General features: G+C 35.7%; 1 pseudogene; it reads right to left on the minus strand.

Moving 5' to 3' along the window:
- Positions 1-400: 400 nt before the first annotated feature.
- Positions 401-2159, minus strand: LOC105035187 (uncharacterized; annotated as a pseudogene).
- Between the last annotated feature and the right edge of the window lie 11533 nt (positions 2160-13692).

Genomic DNA, 13692 nt, shown 5'->3' on the forward strand with positions numbered 1-13692 from the left:
TTTTGGGGTCCTTTGAATCACATAGAGTTAGCTATCATGATAACGAGAAAGGTCCGTCATCTTAATACCAAACTCTATATTAGTATCATCTTATTATAGTATTAATATGCGGTATGGTATGAGGTGACAAGATGTACCGAATGTTGGTATGCTATGAGATTCTATGTTAGCATGGGATGGTATATTTGGTACAGTACAGTATCATAAGTAAGGGGATTGCTGAGTAGAGACCATAAGGGGACATGTCCATGCAGCCTTGCCAAAAGATCAAAAAGAGCAAGGCTGGTAATTGCAGTAGGTTCAAAGAGGATATAATAAGGCCTCTTTTCTCGAAGCTACTCTACAATCAGGGGAGCGTTCCCAAGATCTCTGAGTCTCTCTGGAAACTTGACCAGCTTATTCATGTGACATTTCCCCCATGAATGGAAAGGTCTGAAAAGAGGCGGCGGCAGGAGGAATCCAAGTTGCCAGTGGAGCTCATAGGTCTTACAACCCAATAAGATTGGAAGTGACCACGACCATAGGTGGATTCTTGAGTTCCTCGAGTGCAGGGGAGGAGAGAGACATCAGCTTCTTCAAGTCCCTCATGCTTCACTGTTTCTCCCCTTCATTGGTTAACAGATTTGAAACTTTATCCCGGTGTTCCAATTAAATGAAAAAAATGTGTAAGCTACTATATGAGCATCTGTTGCGAAAGTTTATCTACTTTATTATGAAATTTCAATTTTCAGATTATGCTGATGCTGGATTTTGGACTACCATTTTATTAGAGACCTCCAGATTGGCCGGAACTGCACGAAACTCTGGCCCTGATGGTCATATGGATTACTGCAAATCTAGATCTTTCAAACATTGGGAGTTCAAGTATCGCACAGCCAATCAGAAGAACTAAGGGGGTGTTTAGTTGGAAGGAGTGGGGGTCTGGAATCGAAATCATAATGGATGACTCTCATTCCAACTATTTGGTTGGAAGGAGTTTCATTTTGATTTCGATTCCGAGGTGGAATGGAAATAGCTCAATTTATATAGAACTCAATCCCTATTCTCCTCTATGGATTCAAATTTTCATTTCAATTTCGATTTCGGTCACGAACCAAACGCTTTGAGGGATTTGGCCATTCCAATTCCGATTCTCAACCATTCAAATTCTCATTTTCATTTTGATTTCGGTTGCGAACCAAATACCCCCTAAAGCTCTTGATTTCAGCCTCACCATCAGTTAATGTTAATGCTAATACAATCTGGTCATCAATCATCGGACTTTCACGTATAAAGCATGAAGTCCATTATCAAAAACGAAGCAAAGTTCAAGAGCAGAAGTTAACCTAGCATCTGGCGGCATTCAGGTTTGCATCACAGAACCTTGCCCTCTCAGATTAAGTAAAAGGGAAAAAAAAAATCTACAAAGAGTACATGCTCTTCTTATCACCTGGCTGCAGCTCTTGCACTCACAGAAGAATGGTAGTTGGTACTCCTCTGCTTAGTGCTTACGCTATGAAGTATGGACATCACATCATCATATTGGCTCACTTCACTAGGATTTGCAGAAGCCCCAAGTCCTAACCGGCCTAAGCTGCTGGATCCTGGTTTGTGATCCATGCTCCCATCTGCATTTCCAGTCTCTGGGTGGACCTGCAAGTTGGGAGGTGGAGGAATGCAAGCCCTTCCCTTGTGAACAGGAGACTCACGTTCATATTCATCATTTGACTCAGCTGGTCTCATGGGCCCTTCTGATGGGTTTACCTCACCAATTTCCTTGAAGAATTTTGAGACTGTCAAAGAATCTCTGATGGCAGAATCACAGTAGGTATGTCTCGCAGGCTCATGGGAGAGTAGGGGACACCACTACCATTCCGCATCTTTCTGACCAGGGGGAAACAGTGGATATGGTGGAGGGGTTTGGTCAGTTATTTTGGCTGCAGAATTGGGTTGCAAGTGAGAGGCATTGGTGGTTGGGCAACCGCAGGGGCATTTGCTTGGATTGGTACAGGCACTGGAAATGAATTCGGAGCAGCATATGGGTAAATGCCAATCGGTAATTGGTTTGTTAGGAATGGCCGAGCCAAAGGCAGTGTAAATTGGGATAGGGGGGCTGATGGAGAAGGCAGTTCACCTGTTGTAGGGAACCTGGTGAAGAGTTCTGCATATCTGGATGCCATTGTTGAGGTGTACGTTATAATCCTGTAGCATTATGACAACATAAAATGTTAACCACCGTGGAACTCCTCAGAGTCAATAAATACACTACTACAAGAAAAAAATCAAGAGTAAACGTCAGAGGTATTTATGCTTCTGTAGGTCTCGTGGGCTCAAAACAGTTGTAGTAATCTAAATTTGCGTGGGAAGTGAATAACCCATTTTAGGAGGAAAGAAGACCATTTCGCGCAAAAAGGCAAGAAAAAGGATTATGCATGAGCCAAGGGAGTGTCAAAGAAGAGGATTGCATTAGTTTTAAAATTTTTCAAGGCTATGAGACGGTGGCATGATTGGCTAAAAACTAAAATCCTCTATAACACCATGATAATTATTTTGCATGTTATACATAAGATCATAAAAAGTGACCACTGGATGACTACCCCTTGGCACATCCCCGAAGGACTTTTGGTCCTCTGGGTGGCACGTCTCTCTTCAGCAGTCGTGCTGAGGATAGAATCTGAGTTAGAGCTTGGAATGCACATTCTCACATGATGATTATAACCAGCATTACCACTTAGCACAAAATATGCCCTTGATATAAGTAAACAAAATGTTCAAGGAAAGATTGGGGAAGCCTGCAACCATTCTAACTAATAGCTTCTCTGAACTTGTGTGAGGGTCAAGCAATGCCTTAGAATCTGAGGCAAAGGAAAGTTCTCCAGGTCCAAGAAGGTCGTTTGACAGTACTAACAAATGCAGCAGGGTGTTAAAGCGAGAAGCTACATAGACACCACCAGTGATACATGGAACTTGGAAAAACAAAATGCTTTTGCACTTGAATTGTCATCAGGTCAATTTTGATTTTGCTTGCTATATAAAAACCTCACTCAAGCCACCTCCCTTAAATTGTGTACTTCCCATCATATGACTCGCCTATACATGTTGCAAAAACATGATTTTGCATGAAAATTTACAGAAGTTTGAGGTGCAAAGACCATAGTGTTCTAAGTAATTATTGCTAATGGAGGTACTTAATGGGGAATCAATTCCTGAGGTAGCCCATCAAAAAGTCAGCAAATTAAAGAAAACATCATAAAAAAAATATTAGAGAATCCACAAAGATGCTTAAGCTTTGGTTCATTAGAGGGTTGATTAAATCGAAGAAACTTAAAATTTTTGAAAAGCTTGTAGATGTTTTGCGTGCAGAAACATGCTAAGCAAGCGCATGAATTACGGACATGAATTGTGTTTCATTACATCAAAAAATATGTTATGTATCAGTTCCACTGCTCTTGAATCTGATTATGATCACACGAATTCAAGATTTAGTCTTCTTGGTACCTCTACTGGGGCGATCACTAGCATATGATCGACGGACAGCATGTTCTAGTCAGGAGCTAGTTTTCTTTCGGACCTAGCTAGATAGAGCTAATCACTGGTATATAATGTTAAGAGCATGTAACTCCATATGATATTAGAGCTAGTTTTTCTTTCATACCTCTAGTGGCGCGATCACTCATGCATGACCGACGGACGGCATATTGTAATCAGAAAATAGTTTTCTTTCAGACCTAATTAAACGGGGCTGATCACATATATTGTTAAGTGCATATAACTTCAAGTAATATTAAAATTAGTTTCTCTTCCAAACCTCCAGTGGAGTGATTACTGGTGCATGATCAACGGACAGCATGTTGTAGTCAAGATCTAGTCTATTTCAGAGCCAGCCATGGATCGATTGTGGCCATAATTAAATAGTCTAGGAGAGTGAGAGTGGAAGGTTGACCCTTGATTGTTTAAAAAATTTATTTCGAGCAAATGAGGTATCTTTTTTTGTTCTATATCTCTCTTCGATTGAAAGCTAATAATATTATTAAATTGTTTGATCAAAGTCTTCAATGCCAAATAAGCATCAAATCTAAAGATCGAGCCTCGAGTTGAATGTTGTGATTTTTGGATTTGATTGACTATAAATTGCCTTTTATCTCTAGATTTTTAGTGCATATTCATGTGTTTCAAAATTGGATTTTGTATAAAAAATGATTAAAATATTTAGAAATTAAAATATTTGGAAAATATGTATCTTGTGCATAAAAAGTAATTTAAAATTATGGATCAAGCATAATGGCACCTTAGCATGATTACAAAATTTAAAATAAGATGATTTTCTTTGTTTTAATATTGTATGGTCTTTAGAAACAAGATTATACATATTTATCATTGCACAAATTTTTAATAAAAATTATTCTATTGTTTCTGAAAATGACTTGCGAAAAACTTGAATTGATATTATTCTCAAAATAAGTATGATTATTTATAAAGATTGGTTAGGGTGAAATTATGAAAAAAATTCTCTAGTCAGACTATAATATGGGTCTAACCAATGAGATTAATTATTAGTCATATATTAAAAATTAATTTTTTTTGGACCTAGCCGGTCAGGACTGATCACTAATAGAGTTAGTCCTTTTGGGCCTAATTAATCGGGGTTGATTGTTCGTACTGTTGATGCGTTGCATATTTATTTTCAGAACTAATCTCTTTATCCTATCAAGAGGATAATTTTGGCCATGTAAATCAAAGCTAGTTTCCTTCTGAGCCTAGCCACTGAGACTGATCATTAGTACACGCTGATGGATCACACATTTTATAGTCAAGAACTAGTCTCTTCAGAACCTTGTCATAGGACAGATCGTGGTCATAATCACAAAAGATTGAGAGAAGATTTTATATTATATTTAATACATTACATATTTTGAAAATTAAAACTATATTAGCTTATATATCTATTATGTTAATTACTATATTTAAAAAAAAAATTTAATTATGCTTGATCCCTCAAAGATTATTAGAAACTTATTGAGCCTATAAAGCTCACCATCTTTTTCTATTTTTCTTTCAGATCCAAAAAAATATATGGGACTTGGGATCGAGTAGTGAGGAGCATAGGACTTTAGTTGCCATTTGCTTAGTGTTGGCTTTGAATATAAATTTGCTTTGGACTTTCTATTTATTCATTGTTATTAGTTTTTGTAAACTATCATTATATTGAATAAATGTTTTAGAGGATTTTCTTTTATTACCACTGTTTGAGTTTGTTTGATGTAAATATGTATGAGTAAAAAATGGTAAGCCTTGCATAATTGTGGGGTCAAACCCTAGTATTATGCGATCGTCTGTCGCGCATCCGGCTCGGACTGTCGGGTCGGGACATAACAGATTTAGTGGTATTAGAGTCAGATTTTAAGACCCTATGGCTTAAATTAGTTAGCGAGAGTGGGGTAGAGTTTAGGTTGTAATTAGATGATTCTAATCGTTAGTAATAAAATAATCAATGATTGTACTATATCTAATTCTTTCTTGTGATATAGGTTGTAATGGCTCAAACCTGATTCAAAAGGTTGTTTCACATTGTAGGGATTCTCACATGGCAAATATGTGCCACACTTCTCATAATGCTTATGCCTCCAAACCAATGGTGCCTCTTGAACAACTAGTGCTTCACTAGAGTAGGGTGAGGGTTAAGCAGTAGCCCTCCTGGTCAGCAAGATGATGTCTTCAATGTTTCAGACAATAATCAAAAGACTACTAATCCTTCAGGGACTGAGGGTCAAATGACAAATCTTATATAAGTCCTAACTAGACTCTTACAATAGATGGAGTTGTTAGATGTATTTCCTAGAACTCAATCTGACTGATGTATTATATTTTTTTAGAACATAAATTTGTAATGACTCATTTATTTATTAATAAAATTGGATAATTTTCTATACCATTCTTATGTTATGTATTCTTTAATCATCCAAAAAATTAATAAGATAATAACACATATTCTCAAGAGTTGAGAATTTGAGATATATATTATTGATGGTTAATTTTTAAATTACTTTCGATCGATGGATTATCACAGAGATGGTGATTGATCCGATGAAGTTGGTGCATGGATCGCTTCCTTTTAGATAAACGAGTTCTGCGTCTACAGTATGGAGACACTGAGCGAGAGTGTAGGTGGTTGTTAGAGAACATCGATACCGAGCAAGATTAGTATAAGAAGTCATTTGGATGTCTACTCACTCGTTAGTAATTTTCTTAATGCTGTAGTTATATGAATAGTTCTTTGACCTGCGGTGCTTCGACTATTCATAATAAGATTACTGTAGTTTGACTGTACATTCACTTGATCTCCTAGTCATATGGGTCCTCACGGTATATGTTAGCTACAGTAGGTTCGCTGTAAGAGTAGGGTGCACACCTAGATGTGATCTATTGATTTTAGTAGTTAAGGGATAGTCTTGTGTGATTTATGAAGCTGAGTTTTTAAGATCGTGGCCATGACAATATGATTAATGAAAAAAGATTTTCATGAGAAATCATGATTTAAACTTGAGCTAATTAAGTCTTACATATGATAGATGATGAAATTTGACGAGTTTTTCATAACCTTCATCTTGTCAAGACTCATAATAGAAGAACTAAATCACATGTTAATTACACCTAGAGTTTTAGACTCTTCCATTCTGTTAGATTTCCACTATATGCTGCAAGGCATCACTGGTGGATTGTGAGACTTCGAGAATTAATTGATGATCAATAATTCTTATTAGGTGAGTTAAAATTATTTCAATCCATTAAAAGAAGTTTCAATGATTGATATTTATGATAAAAATCATGATATATCTCACTACCAGACAGAATAAAATCTACAAGATCACACACAAAAGGAGTTTTGACTTGATCGAATAATTGAATTGTAAATTCGATTCACAAATGGACCCAATTATCAATTTGATTGATGATTGGACTAAGTTGTAAAAGTTACAAGAGAAGACTTACTGAAGGTTAGTAAGTTTGAGAAAAAATAATTAGTAATTATTATTGAATTAATCATTAATTATTTAATTTGATCATTTAATTAAAGATTGGGCTTAACATAAATTAAATTAGATTTAATTTGGTTCACTTTGGGTCTACTCTTAGTCAGATTTGAATTTGACTAAATCTAATTGAATTTAAAATTGAATTAGATTCAAACCAAATTTAATTTGGGCTAGAAATTGGAATTCTTTCTCATCCCAAATGCAGGAAAAGGAGGGCGCACAAGAGGGGCCATGCCTCCTCTTATGCCATGCATGAAAAATAAGAAGGGAAAGAGAGGGCGTGTCCAAATGTTGGCACGTGCCCTTGAGGATCTCTCTCCTCTCACTCTCTTATCTCGCTATCCTAATCTGTTTTAAAGTTTGAATTTAATTCAAACATTTAAAATCTAAATTTGGTTCAAATTGAAATGATAGATGGATAAAGGTATGGGGTCTATAAATAAGGCTAGGATGAGAGGATGCCCTAACTATTAGATCCATCCATCTTCTCCGCTTGTTGCCGCCCAACACCATCCTCCTTTTTCTTGTTGCCGCCCAAGAGGAAGATCTATCTTTCTTTCTTCTTCCTTCCTCTCCAAAAAGTTTTTCTTCTTAGTTTCTTGAGAAGTAAAGAAAGAGAAATCAGATTCGGTTTGAAAAGAGAAAGATCTGCAAGAGAGCTAGCACTCAGATGATCTTTGAATTCTCCTGATCAAGATCAGTCTTATGTGGATATCTGTAGAGGTCAGATGCATTTGCGGCTTCAAAAAATCTCAAAAAATATTCATGGATTATAGATCGCGATAAAAATCTATCTCCGTAAAAATAAAAATCAAATCTTTAATAGATTACATCTTAATCTTGTCTATGTAATGATTTCAGGTTATGAGATATGATCTCTATACATGCTAGCTTAGATTAGATCTAATTAGATTCAAAGAGTTTAGATCTAAAATTTTCTTTCTGCTACATAATTTTTCTAATTTCTACATACATGCGTATCGCCATGTGATGGCGTCTCCTTCAAGTAGTATCAGAGCAGTCATTATATTGCAAGATTAAGATCAAAATTTTAAATCTAAAAATTTGTTTTCAAATCCAAAATTCTAAATTTTATTCTTTAAAGGATTGATTTCAGATCTGAAAAATAGTTTTCAAGATCTAAAATCAAGAACGATTCTTGATCGTGCAATTATTTTTAGATCTAAAAATCTATTTTTAGATCTGAAATTTAGATTTCTAATGATCAGGAGATGGATTTTAAGATCTAAAAATCTATTTTTAGAACTATAATTTAGATGTTTGATGTTCATGTTATTGCTTTTTAGATCTAAAAATTTATTTTCAGGTCTGAAAAATCTGATACTCTTATGTTTATACATCTAAAATTTTTATCTAATCTTCATATGACTTGAATTTTATCTTTATTATATGTTTATGCATGAGATGATGTTCATAGATAGAGATCAATCTTGATATGATCTATGATGGCATGGATATTTTCAAATTAATGTAATTTGATTGAACATAAGATAATGTCTTGTAAGTCAATCTTAGATCATCCTAAAATAAGATTATCTTGGCATAACGATTAAAATCCATTATGCTGTCAGGTTATCCTAGGATGAAAAATGATTGATGAAATAAAATATCATAAGAAATTAAACATGAACATAAAATCATTCAATCTAGATTATGAGATAATCGTAAGGATATTTTAATGGATACATGTAGTGATCTCCTTGAATCACAACGACTCTTGAAGTAGGGTCTATCATGAACACACACTAAATTGATTTGTAATTTGCAATCTGTGGTGGCGGAAATCAATGGACTGAACCAATTTGGAATTGATTAATCAATTGGTGTCTAAGACAAGTGATAGAATGGTGGTTACTTAATTAGGACTGTTGCTTATGCACAAAGAACCTCCCATCAATCTTGAAGTTATTGACCAATTTGATTGATTAAGTTCCTTTGGTGCCTGGTGTTGAGTTTACCACATATGTTGCATTTGCACCATGGTTCCGATCTTGCTGAACCAAGTCAAGATCTCTCAAATAGATCCTTGGTAATTGTGGATTTACATAGGATATAAATTTAAATAATTAAAATCAAGAGACCTAAATTAAATCTCCTTACATCTATTAAGTCTAGCTATTTTCTACCATTTTAGATGTGCGGGCATTTTTTTAGTGTTGATTGTTCTCGACTGGATATAGTGGTTCAGTTGCACTGGAGGGTGCAATCACTCTATTATCATGAGATGTTGTAAGGTAAAGATGGAGTTGGGCCTAATATCTGTCAAGTGATAGACCTAATGACGGCTTTGCACTAGTATTGAACGGTGGATCTGACTTAACTAAGGAATGGGGCCAATATCTGTTAAGTGAGGCCTTCATGACTTAAATATTAGATGTGTACCTTAGAAGCCAGATTGACTGGCACACGTACACTTTTGGAGCATAATTTTGTCATTAAATTTTGAAATAAATAAAATTTGGATTACTTTTTTATTCATGTTATGTGTACTTTAATTGTGTCTATGAATCATTCAAAGAATTAATAAATTATGATACGTATTTTTAGAGTTGAAAATTTGAAGTACGTGTCATTAGTGGTTAATTCCTAAATTACTTTCGATCACAGAATCACCATGGGGACGATGATTGATCTAAATAGACTGGTGCATAGATCACTTTTTTTGGACAGATGAGTCTCGAGTCTGCAGTATAGGGATACTGAAGTAAAAGTACAAGTAGTTATTAAAAAATAACTGATACTGAGCATGACCAATATGAGAAGTCACTAGGATGGCTACCCTCTCATCAATGACTTACTCATAGCTATAGTAGTGTAAAATAGTTCTTTGACTTAAGGTGCCTCGGCTGTTCATAATGAGATTGCTGTAGTTTGACTGCATAATTATTTGGTTACCTAGTCATTCAAAATCTTGCAGTATATATTGGCTATAGTAGATCTATTGTAGGAATAGGATGTGCATCAAGATGGAATCTGTCGATCCTGATAGACAAGAAGAGGTCCTATGCGGATCATGAGACTGAGTTCTAAAATTCATAGCCATGATAGGTGAATGATGGAAAAGATTTTCCACAAATTTTCATATGGACTCAAGTCAATTGAATCTGGCATATAACGGACAAATGGATTTGACGAATTATCCTTGACCTACATCCTATCAGGACTCACGACAGAAGAATCAAACTATACGGCAACTGCATCTAGAGGTTCAATACTTTTATTCTGCTAGGTTGTCACTATATACTGCTAGGTGTTATTGGTAGATTATGAGACTCATCGAACATGATCTTGATGATCGATAACTCTTGAAAGACAAAATTAGAATTATTTCAATCTATCGAAAAGAGTTTTGATAATATTATGATAGGGATCATAATATATCTTACTACCAAATAGAATAGAACCTACGAGATCATATATAAAAAAGATTCTTATCTGATCAGATAGCTGATTAACGATTATGAATCGTTGATGGGTAAAATCATCAATTTGATTGATGATTATCCTATGCAAAAGTTGTAATAAAATAATTTACTAATAATTAGTGAATTATAAGAGAATTAATTAGTAATTAGATTACTAATTGGCTCAATTTGATTGAGCAATAAAGTTTGGATCAAGTCTAATTGAATGGGATTCAGTTTGACTTGAATTGGGTTTAGCCCGATTGCAAGGGAGATTAGTTCCTGATTTGATCAAGACTTGAAATTAATTAAATTCTGATTAGATTAGAATTTGATTAAGATAATTAGGTGCCTAATTGAATGGGATTGATCTATCTATTTGGGCCTAACAAGATGTGATTTGGTTAGGGATCAAATAAGGAAACCTAGAGTGTAGAAAAGGATGGACTCTTCCTCCCTTGCGCCACCTCTTCATGACACCAACCCTTCTCCATGCAAAAAATATTTTTTGTGTGAAGTTTTTAGTGCACATATCTTTTTGTGCGCATCCCATATCAGTTCTCCACGCCCCATATATAGATAAGAATGGAAGCTTTTTAAATTTGATTTGAAAACTATCCTTATCTAGATGGGATTTGATCTCATCTTAACCTCTTGATCGCATACCATAAAAATCCTTCCTTTTAGCCATGTAATCTGATTTTTCACGATGAAAAATTTAGAGTGGGTGTGTGTGAAACAAAGAGGGGGGTGGGAACCATGAGAGGGATGTGAGGAATTATTTGTGCGTGAAATAGAGAAGCGGTGACTCCTCTTATGGTGTGGTGTTAGATCTAGGGTTTCTAGATCTAAGTTTTGGGAAGAGAGAAAATATAAGGAAAGGATTTCTTTTATTTCCTTCTTCCTCCACCTCTACCTTCTCTAGTCCTTCTTCTAATCCAGGAGTGCTCGTGAGATCTGAAGAAGGCATCGGATTAGCCGTCAAGAGAAGAAGTCTGTAAGGGAGCTAGCACCCCGATGACTTTGACAACCTCTGATCGGACAAAGGACCTCGTGTGGATACCTGTAAAGGTCGGATGCATGTGCGGCTCGATAAGGACCTTATCAGATTATTCGGATCATCGATCATGGTGGATTGCTATTTGCGCAAAGGTATCGAGATCTGATCTCGATTTTGTGCTTAGGTAAAAATCTGATTTAATTTCTGCATTACAAGTATGTGATCGATCTTGTTTTAGGAGTAGATTAGATCTACTACATGCATGCTACATAGATTAAATAGTTTGATCTGTATCTAATTTCAATTCTACTGTATTTCTAATTTTTAAATGATAAAAATCTGCATATCAAAATTTTTGCATGCATGACATCGGATGTGCGACATCCTTCATTAAAGACCAAATATCACTACAACATGCTTAAGAAGCATTAGACAAGAGTTATCTATGTTGGATTCTGGTGGTGCAGTGGAAGGATTAGGTGTTTAAAATTTTCATTCAAAACATCTGATGCACCGAAAATCCAAATGCTCAGAAACCCTTGACTATAATAATCAAAGTACAATAAATATAAATTTAGGATAAGAAAAATACCTATAGTGCTTATCCTAATTTCTATAAGGCATCCAAGTGTTCGCCCTCCAATGATGATCCACATAAAAATTGAACCAAAGACAGCGCTCCTTCTTCTTTTTGCTTCAAGAGTTCTAGCTCCTAGAACTCGACTAGTCCTGTACCGATCAGGTTTCTCCAAGAACCTGACTCCACCCTCTCAGAACCTCCTCTGAACTTTTGATTCTCCTTCTTTAAGACTCTCACAACCCTTGTTAGAATCAGATAAAGCTTTGTCTTAAATCTCAAAGCTTTGTCCTAAAACTAAGATAGGTTGTAAGAAAGAAAGGAGAGCAACAGGAGAGAAATTGGAAATCCGATCTGAATGCCTCGGACACCCAGTGCCCCAGCCATTTTATAGCCACTAGAGGGACGTCAATAGAGAGAGACACATCTCATCCAAGAGGCCTATCTGATCTGATTATCAGAGATAAGAGTTCCTTCAAGTAGAAGGACTCTTATCAATGATACATTGATCAGCACCCCCATCTGCACGTGCGACCAGAGAAGGGATATTTTTGCATACCTTCTCAAATCAAAAAAATCCACAAAAATTCACATGGATAGAGGATTCAATCTTGATCTTAGAAAACCTAAAATGGTGATCAAAAAATCTACGAAGAGATGTGATCTCGCATCCTTTCACGCAAAGTTTGATCACCACGCGCGCGCACGAGGAAGATTCTAGCATCCATTTGGCCATCTGATAAGTTTGAAAAAATTCCAAAAAAATCACCAAAAATATCTTATCAAATGTGAAATATTATCACAAAAAAATATTTTAATTTAAAAGTATTTTATTAGGAGAAAGACTCTCCAAATTATGGAGAGACACGATGCTTCAGCACGTGCCCGCCAGACATCCTTCTTTTTCCAATTTTTTCTCCACCCCAAAAGATCCAGAAAAAATATATCTCATGCTTTGAGATATGCATCAGTGGATGGAGGGTGATGTGGGCTACCACACATATCTTAATCCCATACTAGAAGGACTCCTCCTTCTGCCCATGCCAACATGCACGTGCAAAACCTATTTTGCACCAAGAGTCCTTCACAACTTGGACTCTTCATACTTGGCGTTAACATAGGATGTGGTGCCTCAATTTGAGATGCTTCTAGGTGGCACGACCTAACCCAAATGCTCACCAAATTGGGCTAGCTAATTAGCAAGGGATGAGACCAGATTGATCTCCAAAAGAGCAAGGGTTTTCACACGTGCTAGCATGCTTACCGAAACTCTGATTGAATCCAAAATTCCAATCAACCTTTTTGAAAAGGATCCTTGGTCAATTTTTATATATGTGTGACCCATTGGGTTCTACATCTAGCCAGCAGTAGGTTCGGGTGTAGATTGACCAAATTTGATTAGATTCTAATCTAATTAATTAAGATCTAATCGAGCTAACCTAAGTTCAACAATTAGAATCTTTTCTAATTGACGATCGAATTAAACTCTTTAATTTGATCAAAAATTTATAAATTAAGATTGACGTCTAGCAATGTATCATAACTATCCAGAAGATATAAAATTTGATGAAAATATCAAATATTTCCTTCAGTGGCAAGTTACCATGCAATTCAATCCTTCGATCATCCCTGCACCCTGAATATGTTCATGAGTATGAAATCATATCAAACTTAAAC

The sequence above is a fragment of the Elaeis guineensis genome, chromosome 5 (assembly GCF_000442705.2).
Source record: "Elaeis guineensis isolate ETL-2024a chromosome 5, EG11, whole genome shotgun sequence".
In the NCBI taxonomy this organism is placed as follows: Eukaryota; Viridiplantae; Streptophyta; class Magnoliopsida; order Arecales; family Arecaceae; genus Elaeis; species Elaeis guineensis.